This window comes from Suricata suricatta, chromosome 1 (assembly GCF_006229205.1).
Source record: "Suricata suricatta isolate VVHF042 chromosome 1, meerkat_22Aug2017_6uvM2_HiC, whole genome shotgun sequence".
NCBI classification, from domain to species: domain Eukaryota; kingdom Metazoa; phylum Chordata; class Mammalia; order Carnivora; family Herpestidae; genus Suricata; species Suricata suricatta.
In genome coordinates, this window is record NC_043700.1 from 179,848,818 (window position 1) to 179,859,145 (window position 10,328).

The following is a 10,328-nucleotide window of genomic DNA, read 5'->3' on the forward strand; positions in this document are numbered from 1 at the left end:
GCCCCCTTTTCAAGCTCAGTGCAAATGGTTGTTAAGAAGTCAAGGTCACCATAAAAGAATACACATTCCTGACTCCAGGTGATGACACCAACTTTATGGAGACTGATGAAGCAAAACAAAAAGGTGTCCAGCAGTGACGGAAGGTGGCTAACTTGCTACATAAACAGGCCGAAATACCCCATAAAACAAACAAAAAACAGAACTCATGTCATTATATCATCAAATGCATCTAGAATGTATGACATGAGAAAAAATATATTCATGGTGATATTTCTACAAAGGAAAGGAATAAATAATTACCTTAGGTATTTTTTAGATGTACCTACACATATATGGAATGTATTATACATGTGTATACGTATATAGTTTATCTCTTGTATCTATAACTCTATGTAAAATGTATATATCTACACATTAAATATATCTTAAATATATACATATCCATACATATATTAAATATGTATATAGTTTATCAGTTTCCACACAACACATACATCCATGCAGTGCACACACAAATAGATATTTATGTCTCTTAACTGACATCTCATTTCTCCCATCACATTTCTTAAGATGTGTCCTTAGGTATTATATTATCCAAGTGTCTTACTTACTTGAAACCATCTCACCAAATCTTGTATCTTAATTGCATCTTCTTTTCTGATAAAATGAATATAATCACGATTATATCAGCCACCTAGTTTCGGCATAGCCTCTTGTAGTTAGTGATGCTTTGCTGTCATCTATAATGGCACCTACTGAGAGGAACCATGTGCATTGAGTGGATCCCTGAGTCCATTAGCTCATGTTACAAGGGCAGTTTCACTGATTGTTTGGCCCACTTTTAAAAACCTTATGGATAGATCATTCTAATTATAGTTATGAGTTGACCTTGCTATCATTAAGATTGGAAGAAAATACTGGAAAAGGAGATTTAAAGCTGTGGTCCTTGCTCAGCCACTCTTGGGCTGTAATGCTTGGAGCCTGGAGGCAGAATTCCATAATGGGTGAATAATGGTTTTGGTGTCAGATTAGCCACATATTCAGGCTCCACTGCTCACTAGCTGTGAAACTAGGAATACAATACATAACTCTAAATCTCAATTTTCTTGTCATTAAAATGATGATATTAATTATACCTATCTCAGAGGTTTGTTGCGCCTATTCCATAAGATAATTTCATTCATGAATCTATACTAAGCACTCAATCATTTTAGTTATGATTGTTAATGCCATCCTGTATGAAATAAAAGAGGAATATTCTCCTACCTTCTAGGTCCTTCCAATGTCAATACTGGACTCTGAGGTCAGGGAAAAATTAGTTTAATTGTTGTTTAAAACTGATTTACTGATTGATGTTGCTAAGTCATTCATTTCTTTCATTTTCTGTTGATTATTAATTTAACCTCAGCAATTACTGAGTAACTGCCATGACCTGGACACTACAAAGAACTAATGTTCTTGGGATTAAAAAGGCAGAGTTTTTGCCTATAGGAAGCAAATCTAGATCCAAGAAAAGTTCCATGGGTGAACATGAATCACAATAACATGTTTTGATGAAAGAATGTACCTAACTCATTCTTGGGAATGGATGGGGTGAAGAGTAAAGAAGGCTTGAAACGAAAGAACCCCATCTAAAGTTTAAATGAAAAATACAAGTCATAATTAAAAGAGACAGTAGAGATTAACTAGTCTACAAAACTTAGAGTTGAATCTGAGAGGGATTATATGACATGGCCACACAGTCAAAAATCTGGGAAGCCAGAGATCTTTATCTCCAGAGCTTTTATATAAAGTCAGTTTACCAAGCTGCATGCTGTGTTGTTGTCCATACACCTCAGGGTTAGGAATTGGGCCAAGACATTCAAAGGTGCATTCTGGAAAACAGAACCCCTAAGCCAGGGAGCCAGCCCATCTGGGCAATGTTGAAACCCTATAATTCTCACTCATCCCTACAGCAATATTTCCCTTTCATTTGGTGGTAAGGTGGCAATTAAAATAAAATGCAATGCAGTGTACATGAAGAGGGAAAAGGCAAAACATGAGAGACTCCAGTGAATAGAGGAGGAAGCATATGGTCAAGGTAATTAGCTTCTCTCTGTTAAGTGTGGGCACATAATTGAGAGCTACATATACCAATCTGTATATTTTTGACTTTTATAAGAAACTCACCTAATAGCCAACTCTGGCTTTCAATAAATGTGTCAGAAATATTATAGGTCATTGTCCCACCTTCTTTTAACTTGGACAATTTCTTCAGACTAGCTTCAAACTAAGCCTTTAATTTATAAGTCTACTCCCAATCCAATTGAGCCTCATTTTAAGGTAAAATTTAACTTACTCTTTTAACGGTAAATCCAACATGGTTTACTTGTTCACATTACCAAGGACATCTCAAATTCTTAATGACATTGATCTGGTGTCCCACAAATTTAACTAGATTCTTATACTATCTACCTGGAGACAATGTCGGATACCATAGGCTAAGGGTTCAGTCCCCCAAGACTGACTCCACTTCAGATGCCAATCACAAGTTCAGGTTGTTACTTGCCCTGCTGACCAACTGCATGTAAAATTAGAGGTTCTCACTACTTTCTCCTTGAGTTCCATTAATTTTCTAGAGTGGCACATGGAACTCAGGAAAACAGTTTACTTACTAGATTTTTGGTTTATTGTGAAGAATATTAAAGGATAGAAACATCCAGCCAGATGAAGGGTCCCAGACAGGAATTTCTCTGCCCGTGAATTTGGCATGTGCCACCCTCCTGGCACACAGATGTGTTTTGGTTCACCAATCTGAAAGTTCATGGAATACTGGTGTTCAAAAGTTTTATAGAGCTTAATCTGCAGCCCCTCCCTCTTCCCCTTTCCAGAGGTTGGGGGTGGGGCTGAAAGTTCCAATCTTCTAGTTACTTGGTCATTCTGAGGAGAAGCCCCACCTATCCACCAGCTTTCTGGGGGCCTCACTCCAAGTTACATCAAATAGAAGTTTCTAATGAATGGAAACAGAGATTTATCACTCAAGAAATTCCAAAGCTTTGAGGAATTTAGTTCCAGGATCAAATATATTATTCCACAGTAAGGAATTTGATTTAAAAGTTATTAATATTTCCAAGTCCATAGAAGCTAGCCTCCTTATTTCCAGTCCATTAGGTCCATTGAAACCACTATCCTTTTATTTTTGGTCAAATGCTTTCTCTGTTGCTAGGATTGTAGGCAATACAGCACACTCTACCTGAATGGGTAGAGAATATGTTATAACATGACTTTATTCTAAGAAATCTCTATCCTTTGATAAGTTTTCTCAATCGAGCATAAACTGGAAGAACAAGAGGAAAAAGCCCAGTTCCCACTTTATTACTTTTTTAGGTCAGTAAAAATTAGGACATAATTATACATGCTCAGGACTATATAGACTACTGTGAATTATGAGTTGCCCCAATGTAATAAAAATTTAGGATGCTGTGTCTTATATTGTCAATTAAGTAAACTTCTGGCCTCCTGACTAAATCTGATATATGTTGCCTTCTTCTTGCTTTTTACAAAAGTGAGAAATTACAGAGCTATCTCAATGTTTCAAAAGATTAATTGTCCATAACGCCAATTTGGTTTTCATGAAGTCTGAACAGCTGTAATTATGCTTACCTTCCCTAGTGAATTTACCTAAGAAAATATTTCTAAATTACAAGTTCCATCATGTTACATTTAAAAGGCCAAATTAAATACAATGAAACCTGCTTATTCCACTCTTTTTCTGAGTGTTTCCCTACAGTTCACATTCAAATTTCAAAGCCTTAACAAAGTTTCCAAACTGCTGGGTTGCCAACATTAACTTTTTTTCTTCTCAACATCTTTAAAAAAGTTATAGTTTTTTCTGTCCTAGTAATTATTTTTTGATTAATATCTTCCTTTCCAAATGCAGTCAGCTAATAAAAAGACATGAGGATAAGTAAGATTAATTTGAATTTCAATTTCTGTTCTTAATCATAGACTTTGAACTGATCTCAGTGATCTGTTAGCTGAGGTTATCCATTTCTTCACACACACAAAATAATAATGCAATCATCCTGCGGCAACTCAGTTGGAAATACTAACTTGAAGTCGATGCTGGGAAAATGGAATTTTTGTGTCAAACCATTAGTGAGTACTTTAAATATTCACATAGTTATTATTTGCTACTTGAACAAATATTTTAATTGATTTTATTTATCAAGACAGGTTTTGAGAACTCATACCACTTAAAAAATTATTTTAGTGTCCTTAGAAATGAAGGAAAAATGCCCAAACACTATGCATTTGGTTCCAGAGGCAGCTGTGTTCAAAATATACTTCAAAAGTTTGCAAGGGTTTTGCTACCTAATGTTCTTAAAACTACTCTTCTCTTGAGGCCTATATCCTACAAAGTAGGCTGTGGTGCAAGGGGAAAACAAAAAGGTTTGAACAGAACAGGAAAATGGAAATGTAGACTTCAGAATGTTTATAGCTTAATAGACACCAGAATTAGGCAGTAGTCAGAGTAAGCCAAAAAGTTTAAAAGCACCTTAGAGATTAATATAGAAAAGTTAAGAGATCAGAGGTCTCAGGATTACTTAATGGGAAGCAAGCATAGAGAAAAGTGTAGAGACCCTTGTCTATTTTTTTAAATAAACATAATATTAAAATCTTACAGGGTAACATCCAGCCCACAATGATATTATTTCCCCTAGATCTAACCATGCCACCTCCCCCAACATTAAGTGTACCTGTGTTTGTAGCATTTGATTTTTGTCTTCCTGTGAATATAGAATACATAACATGCCCCAAGCTAAGCCTAACCACTTTTATACCTGAGAGATTGGAATTTAACCTAAGTCACCAAACTTAGTTTGGCTTGACCGTTGGATTGATGTGGCATCAGACAGCCATCTTTTGCTATGTGTACAGAAAAACAGAGAAAACCATCTAAAGAGAGAAACAAATCAGGGCTCCTGGGTGGCTCAGTCAGTTAAGCATTCAGTTCAGGTCATGACCCTCCAGCCCCACATCGGGCTCTGTGCTGACAGTTTAGAGCCTGGAGCCTGCTTCAGATTCTGTGTCTCCTTCTCTCTGTCCCTCCCCTGTCACACTCTGTTTCTCAAAAATAAATGTTAAAAAATTAAAAAAGAGGAAAAAATAAAAAAGAGAGAGAGAAACAAATCAATTAGCTCTTCATGGATAGACGGTTGTGAGAACCCCAGAAAGACTGAAATAGAGGGTGCTTGGAGGCTGGATGACTGTCTGTGCTCTGGGTATAATCCTTTGTGTGTGCATGGCTCCCCTTGGGGTCCATGAGACACGACTGTGTTCAACTAATAATTTCTTCCTTAATCCCTAGGTTCGCTCAAATTGTTTTTGTTTCCAGAAAACAGAAGAGGTTTACTAAGAAAAATACCAACCTCATGATATAACTGTGAGATTTACATTTGATAATTAATTATTAATTGTTAAGTATTATTAAGTATCATGCAATGCGATGGTTAGGTAGCGCTTTAGCAGCCACATATATTTCAAATGCCTGCTAGAGCCAGGTGATTATATGAGTTATGTAGAGCATTTCACACAATATGTTGCCAGGTTGGATGCTCATATTCCCATTTTATAGATGAGAAAACTAAAGTTTGTATAGGTATAATGACTTGAACATAGAGATTAACCCATTTACTTATTCAAAACATATCTATATGCTACCAGTGAAAAGGAAACATATCAATCACTATGATACTATGGTAACAGAAATAGAAATCACCCCAGCCTTCAAAGTTTCAGTGAGGAACAAGAAGAGTTGTTTTAAATAATAGCTTTATAATAGCCCCAAACTTAGGTCCTCTTCAGGCACTAAAAATATCCTTTTTCCCTTTGATGAGAAGTGTTTACAAAGAATACAAGCTTTCTATATTAATAATACATCAAAGGACATTTTAATCATTTATTTAATTTGAGTATATTTGTTTGCTTTGTTATTTTCTAGACTGAAATATATGGGACAGAAATTATAGTTGTTTTTCCAGAACTTCAGACAACCTTTAAGAAAAAAATCCTTTGCATGTCTCTTACAGTAAGAAGAACTAACACTAACTGAATTATTGTCATGTGTCAAACATTGTTATAAGCACTTCATGTACAGTTTCTATTTAATTATCTTAATAGATCTATGTAGTATTTTTTTCAGTTTCCTGGTGTGTTAGTAGAAGACACCCCATAGGAGGAATAGGGCTTGTCATCTCAGAGTTAATGGTGGAATCAAGATTTTAATTTTTTTAAGATTTTAATTTTTTTAATGTTTTATTTATTTTTGATACAGAGAGAGAGCATGAGAGGGGGAGGGGTAGAGAGAGAAGGAGACATAGAACTGGAAGCAGGCTCCAGGCTCTGAGCTAGCTGTCTGCACAGAGCCTGATGCAGGGCTCGAACCCACGAACGTGAGATCTGACCTGAGTCAGAGGCTTAACCAACTGAGCCACGCAGGTGCCCTGGAATCAAGATTTAAACCCAGGTAGTGTGATGGTAGCTATTCTCTTAACCTCTGCCCTATATTCCCTTGAAAACATAACACAATAAAAAGATTACTAAATATAGCAGTTACTGTACATTGAATATTTACGTGCCAGTCATTACTAAGGTTATATTTATTATTCTACATTCCAGTAATGTAGCAAAACTAAAGTTCTATCACGGCAAATAATTTTAAAAGAAACTCCATTTAACAAAAGTTGCTTTAACCCTATCACTGCTCCATTATTTCAAGCTATATTTAATGCATGTAAGTCCTACTAAAATGGTAGCTTGGGGCCCCTAGGTGGCTCAGTCAGTTAAGCCTCCAACTTCAGCTCAGGTCATGATCTCACATTTGTGGGTTTGAGCCCAGCATCGGGCTCTGTGCTGACAGCTCAGAGCCTGGAATCTGCTTCAGATTTTGTGTCTCCCTGTCTCTGCCCCTCCCCCACTCATTCTCTGTCTCTCTCTGTGTCAAAAATAAATAAACATTAAAAAAATTTAATGGTCCCTTAATTTTAGTAAAATATGATCTACTTCTTAGCCCTGGCCAAAAAAAAAAAATGGTTTTAACAGGATTCCAGAGTGCACATCAGATAATATTCCAATATATTTTAAACTAAAAAGGTTATCCTAAACCTTAGACAGTAAATATCACTTACCTTTTGATATGATATGTTGCAGCCTGCAGTAATGGACAGAGGGCCCTGATATCTATGTCCAGCTTCAAGTCCCAAGGGATGTCTCCAGGCCTCCATTCTTGCATCTATAAGTTAGTTGGAGTTAATATGATGATATCAGGTTTTACTTTATGTCATCATTTTATTCACTTGACATTGGCTGTTGTAGCACTGGGTTTTGGAAGAATTTGAGCTTCATCGAGATTCAGAAGAAAAATGTGCCATGATTAATAGAAGGAAGTGTAGAGAGAAGAGGCTATTTAACTGCAGATGTTTATAGAAGATTCCTGTTTTACTTCATGTAGGTGAATTGCTCTAACAAAGAGACTCCAAAATATATATTGACTCAACACAATAGAAGTTTGTTTCTTCATTGTGACAATACAGGACAGGGGAACAAGTTGGTGTGATTTCCTTCCCACAGAGTGATCCAGTCACCCTGCCTGGTGGACATTATTTCAGTTATTATCAAAATGGAGAGAGGCTGTTGAGTTTCACCACATGAGAAATTTTTGTGATCCAGGTCTGAAAATGTCATCCATCACTTCTCACTTTCTACTGTTGAGGTCTTTGGTTTACCTAGCCAATCTCACGGAGAGACAGGCAGGACTCATGACTTCTGTGTGTCCTTAGGAAGAAAATGAAAATAGGGATTTTGATGATTAGCTATCTGTCTCTTCCACAATATCTAAAACACTTTTATATTCTAATACTCAACTTGATTCCCACTTACCACATATTAATTGATTTAGTATGCTACAGATTCAAGTCAAGGCTCCACTTGGTGAATTTAAGGATTAATTTTGTTGTTGTTTTGTCAATACAGTGGCAGTAATAATTGGCAAAGTGACCATTTATTTAGCTCAGTTAGTAAGCACAAGGCATTACTAAGTCTGGAATAAATGTTTCAATATGGTGTTAATTGGTTAGCTTTGTTCTAGTAAAATAGTTTTCTAATTTTTCACTGGGATATAAGTTTCAGACTGTAGGAACCTCATCTGCATTGTTTTTCAATGTATATACAGCAACAACAACAGTGTCTGGCATGTAGAAGACACTCAATGAGTATTCATTAAATGAGTGAACACTTAGATCATAAATTTATTATCATCCATAATGAGTTCTTGGGAGTTTCCTTTAAAACTATTATCTATAAACCATTAAACAGACATATAGTTATTATTATTCATTAAAAATAAGCTACAAATCTCTAACCCTTACATTATTCCCCTTCAGAATGACCACTGGTATGTCTATAAGGTGATTTAGCATGAACGAAAAACCATTGTTAGCCGAAAAGTGACTAAAAACCATAACTATGAACATTGAAAAGTAAGAAAGGTGACTACACAAGCCATTGTGCCTGTGACTGTCATGGCTTCCATCAGTTCACTCAGGATTTCACCTAGATGTTCATTTATTCACTCTCTCAAGTGTCTCCGTTTGGATGATGTTACATGAATAACATGTAATGTAATCATCCAAATGTACTAAAATGTTTATTTGTTTTTGTTTTGTCTTTAACTTCTGGCAATATGCCTGAATTCTTCCTTATTTCTTTTAGACAGTTCTAATTTCATTGAAGCTTGCAGCTCTACGATAATTTGAATTGCTGCTTCAAGTAACAAATCCATTGTTATAAATCCTGCCTTGTTTAGAAAATATTGTGTTATTTTTAAGCATTTGTTAATTGGCTAAATTGACTATTCCAGTTACAAAGCAAATAAAAAGTCATTCGAATATAACACTAAGCAGGATTTTAAGATTTACTTGTCAACAGATTTCTGAAGCATAACTGTATCTGATAAGAACTATAGCTGAAATTTCAAACACGATTCATAATAACCAATGAATTAGTAATATTCTTTCCATGCATAATTGGGCATAACCGGTAACAACTATGAATTGGAAATAAATTTCCCAAGCATAATAGGAAATAACTAATAATAACTAATGAATTTGCAATGGATTTACTAAGCAAAAGTGTATCTGGTGGCAGCTACCATTGAATATTACAGCTGATATTCAAACACAATTCATAACTCCAATGTTTTAAATCAGATGACAATTCTTTTTCTTTTTTTTTTTTACAGTTTATATATTTATCTTAAGAGAGACAGAGAGAGCACAAGTGGGGAGGAGCACAGAGAGAGGGAGAAAAAGAGAATCCTAAGCAGACTCCACATTGTCATTGTGGAGCCTGATGCGGGGCTCAGGCCCACGAAGTGTGAGATCATGACCTGAGACAAAATTAAGAGTTGGCTGCTTAACAGACTGAGCTATCCAGGGGCCACAAGACGACATTTGTAACTCAATATTTCTAGTTTATTTGAGTGCTATTTGGCAAATTGTTAATATATTCTAACTGTAATAACTAGAGAACTAGGTTTCTTAGTAAAATTACTTCTGCCTTAGGATCTAGTCCTGCAAACAATCAATCAAAAATCATTACCTATCTTTTATTTTTCACCATATAAAAGCTGTATTTCTGCCATTATTGTTACTTCATTTCTTCCTCCTACTACTGTTCAGATGTAGGAATTCTACCCTCTATCTCTCAGATTTACCTATCACCATACTACTATTTTTTTTCCCTGGCAAAATCCATTGAGGCCTTTTATATCTTCCCATCTGTTAGTAAGCTCCTATCTCTTACCTCTTTGCCTAAAGACCTCACAGCCACACTACTTAGTGTTAAACCAAAAAAAAAAATGTTATTTAAATGCATTAATTGCTATTAAATGTCAGGCACACTGCTAACTGTTTTCATGCACATTGTCTCATTTCTTTTTTGCTATTTTAATCTTGTGAGATAGGTATTATACTTTGCTTTTTACATGTCTGCTCTTTTTAAAAGACTCTTCAGATCAGTAACCATGTGCTTATACCTTAGGATGAATCTTAGCATATGGTAGATAATAAATAAATGTAGATTGAAAAAATCTAAACTTAAAAGCCTATACCTATGCAATATCCATCAGGTATATAGAGCTGCAGAACAACGATGCTCAACGTCACTCATCATCAGGGAAACACAAATCAAAACCACACTGAGATACCACCTCACGCCAGTCAGAGTGGCTAAAATGAACAAATCAAGAGACTATAGATGCTGGCGAGGGTGTGGAGAGATGGGCACCT

General features: G+C 35.7%; 1 long non-coding RNA gene across 1 annotated transcript in view; it reads right to left on the minus strand.

The window, feature by feature from the left end:
- Positions 1 to 617: 617 nt before the first annotated feature.
- LOC115285900 overlaps positions 618 to 10,328 on the minus strand; it is a 10,739-nt gene continuing 1,028 nt past the window's right edge. Inside the window, exons 2-3 of the long non-coding RNA XR_003905742.1 lie at positions 7,170 to 7,815; positions 618 to 657 (exon numbers count right to left, since the gene is read on the minus strand). This is a non-coding gene — a long non-coding RNA (uncharacterized LOC115285900). The remainder of the gene's footprint in view (positions 658 to 7,169; positions 7,816 to 10,328) is intronic.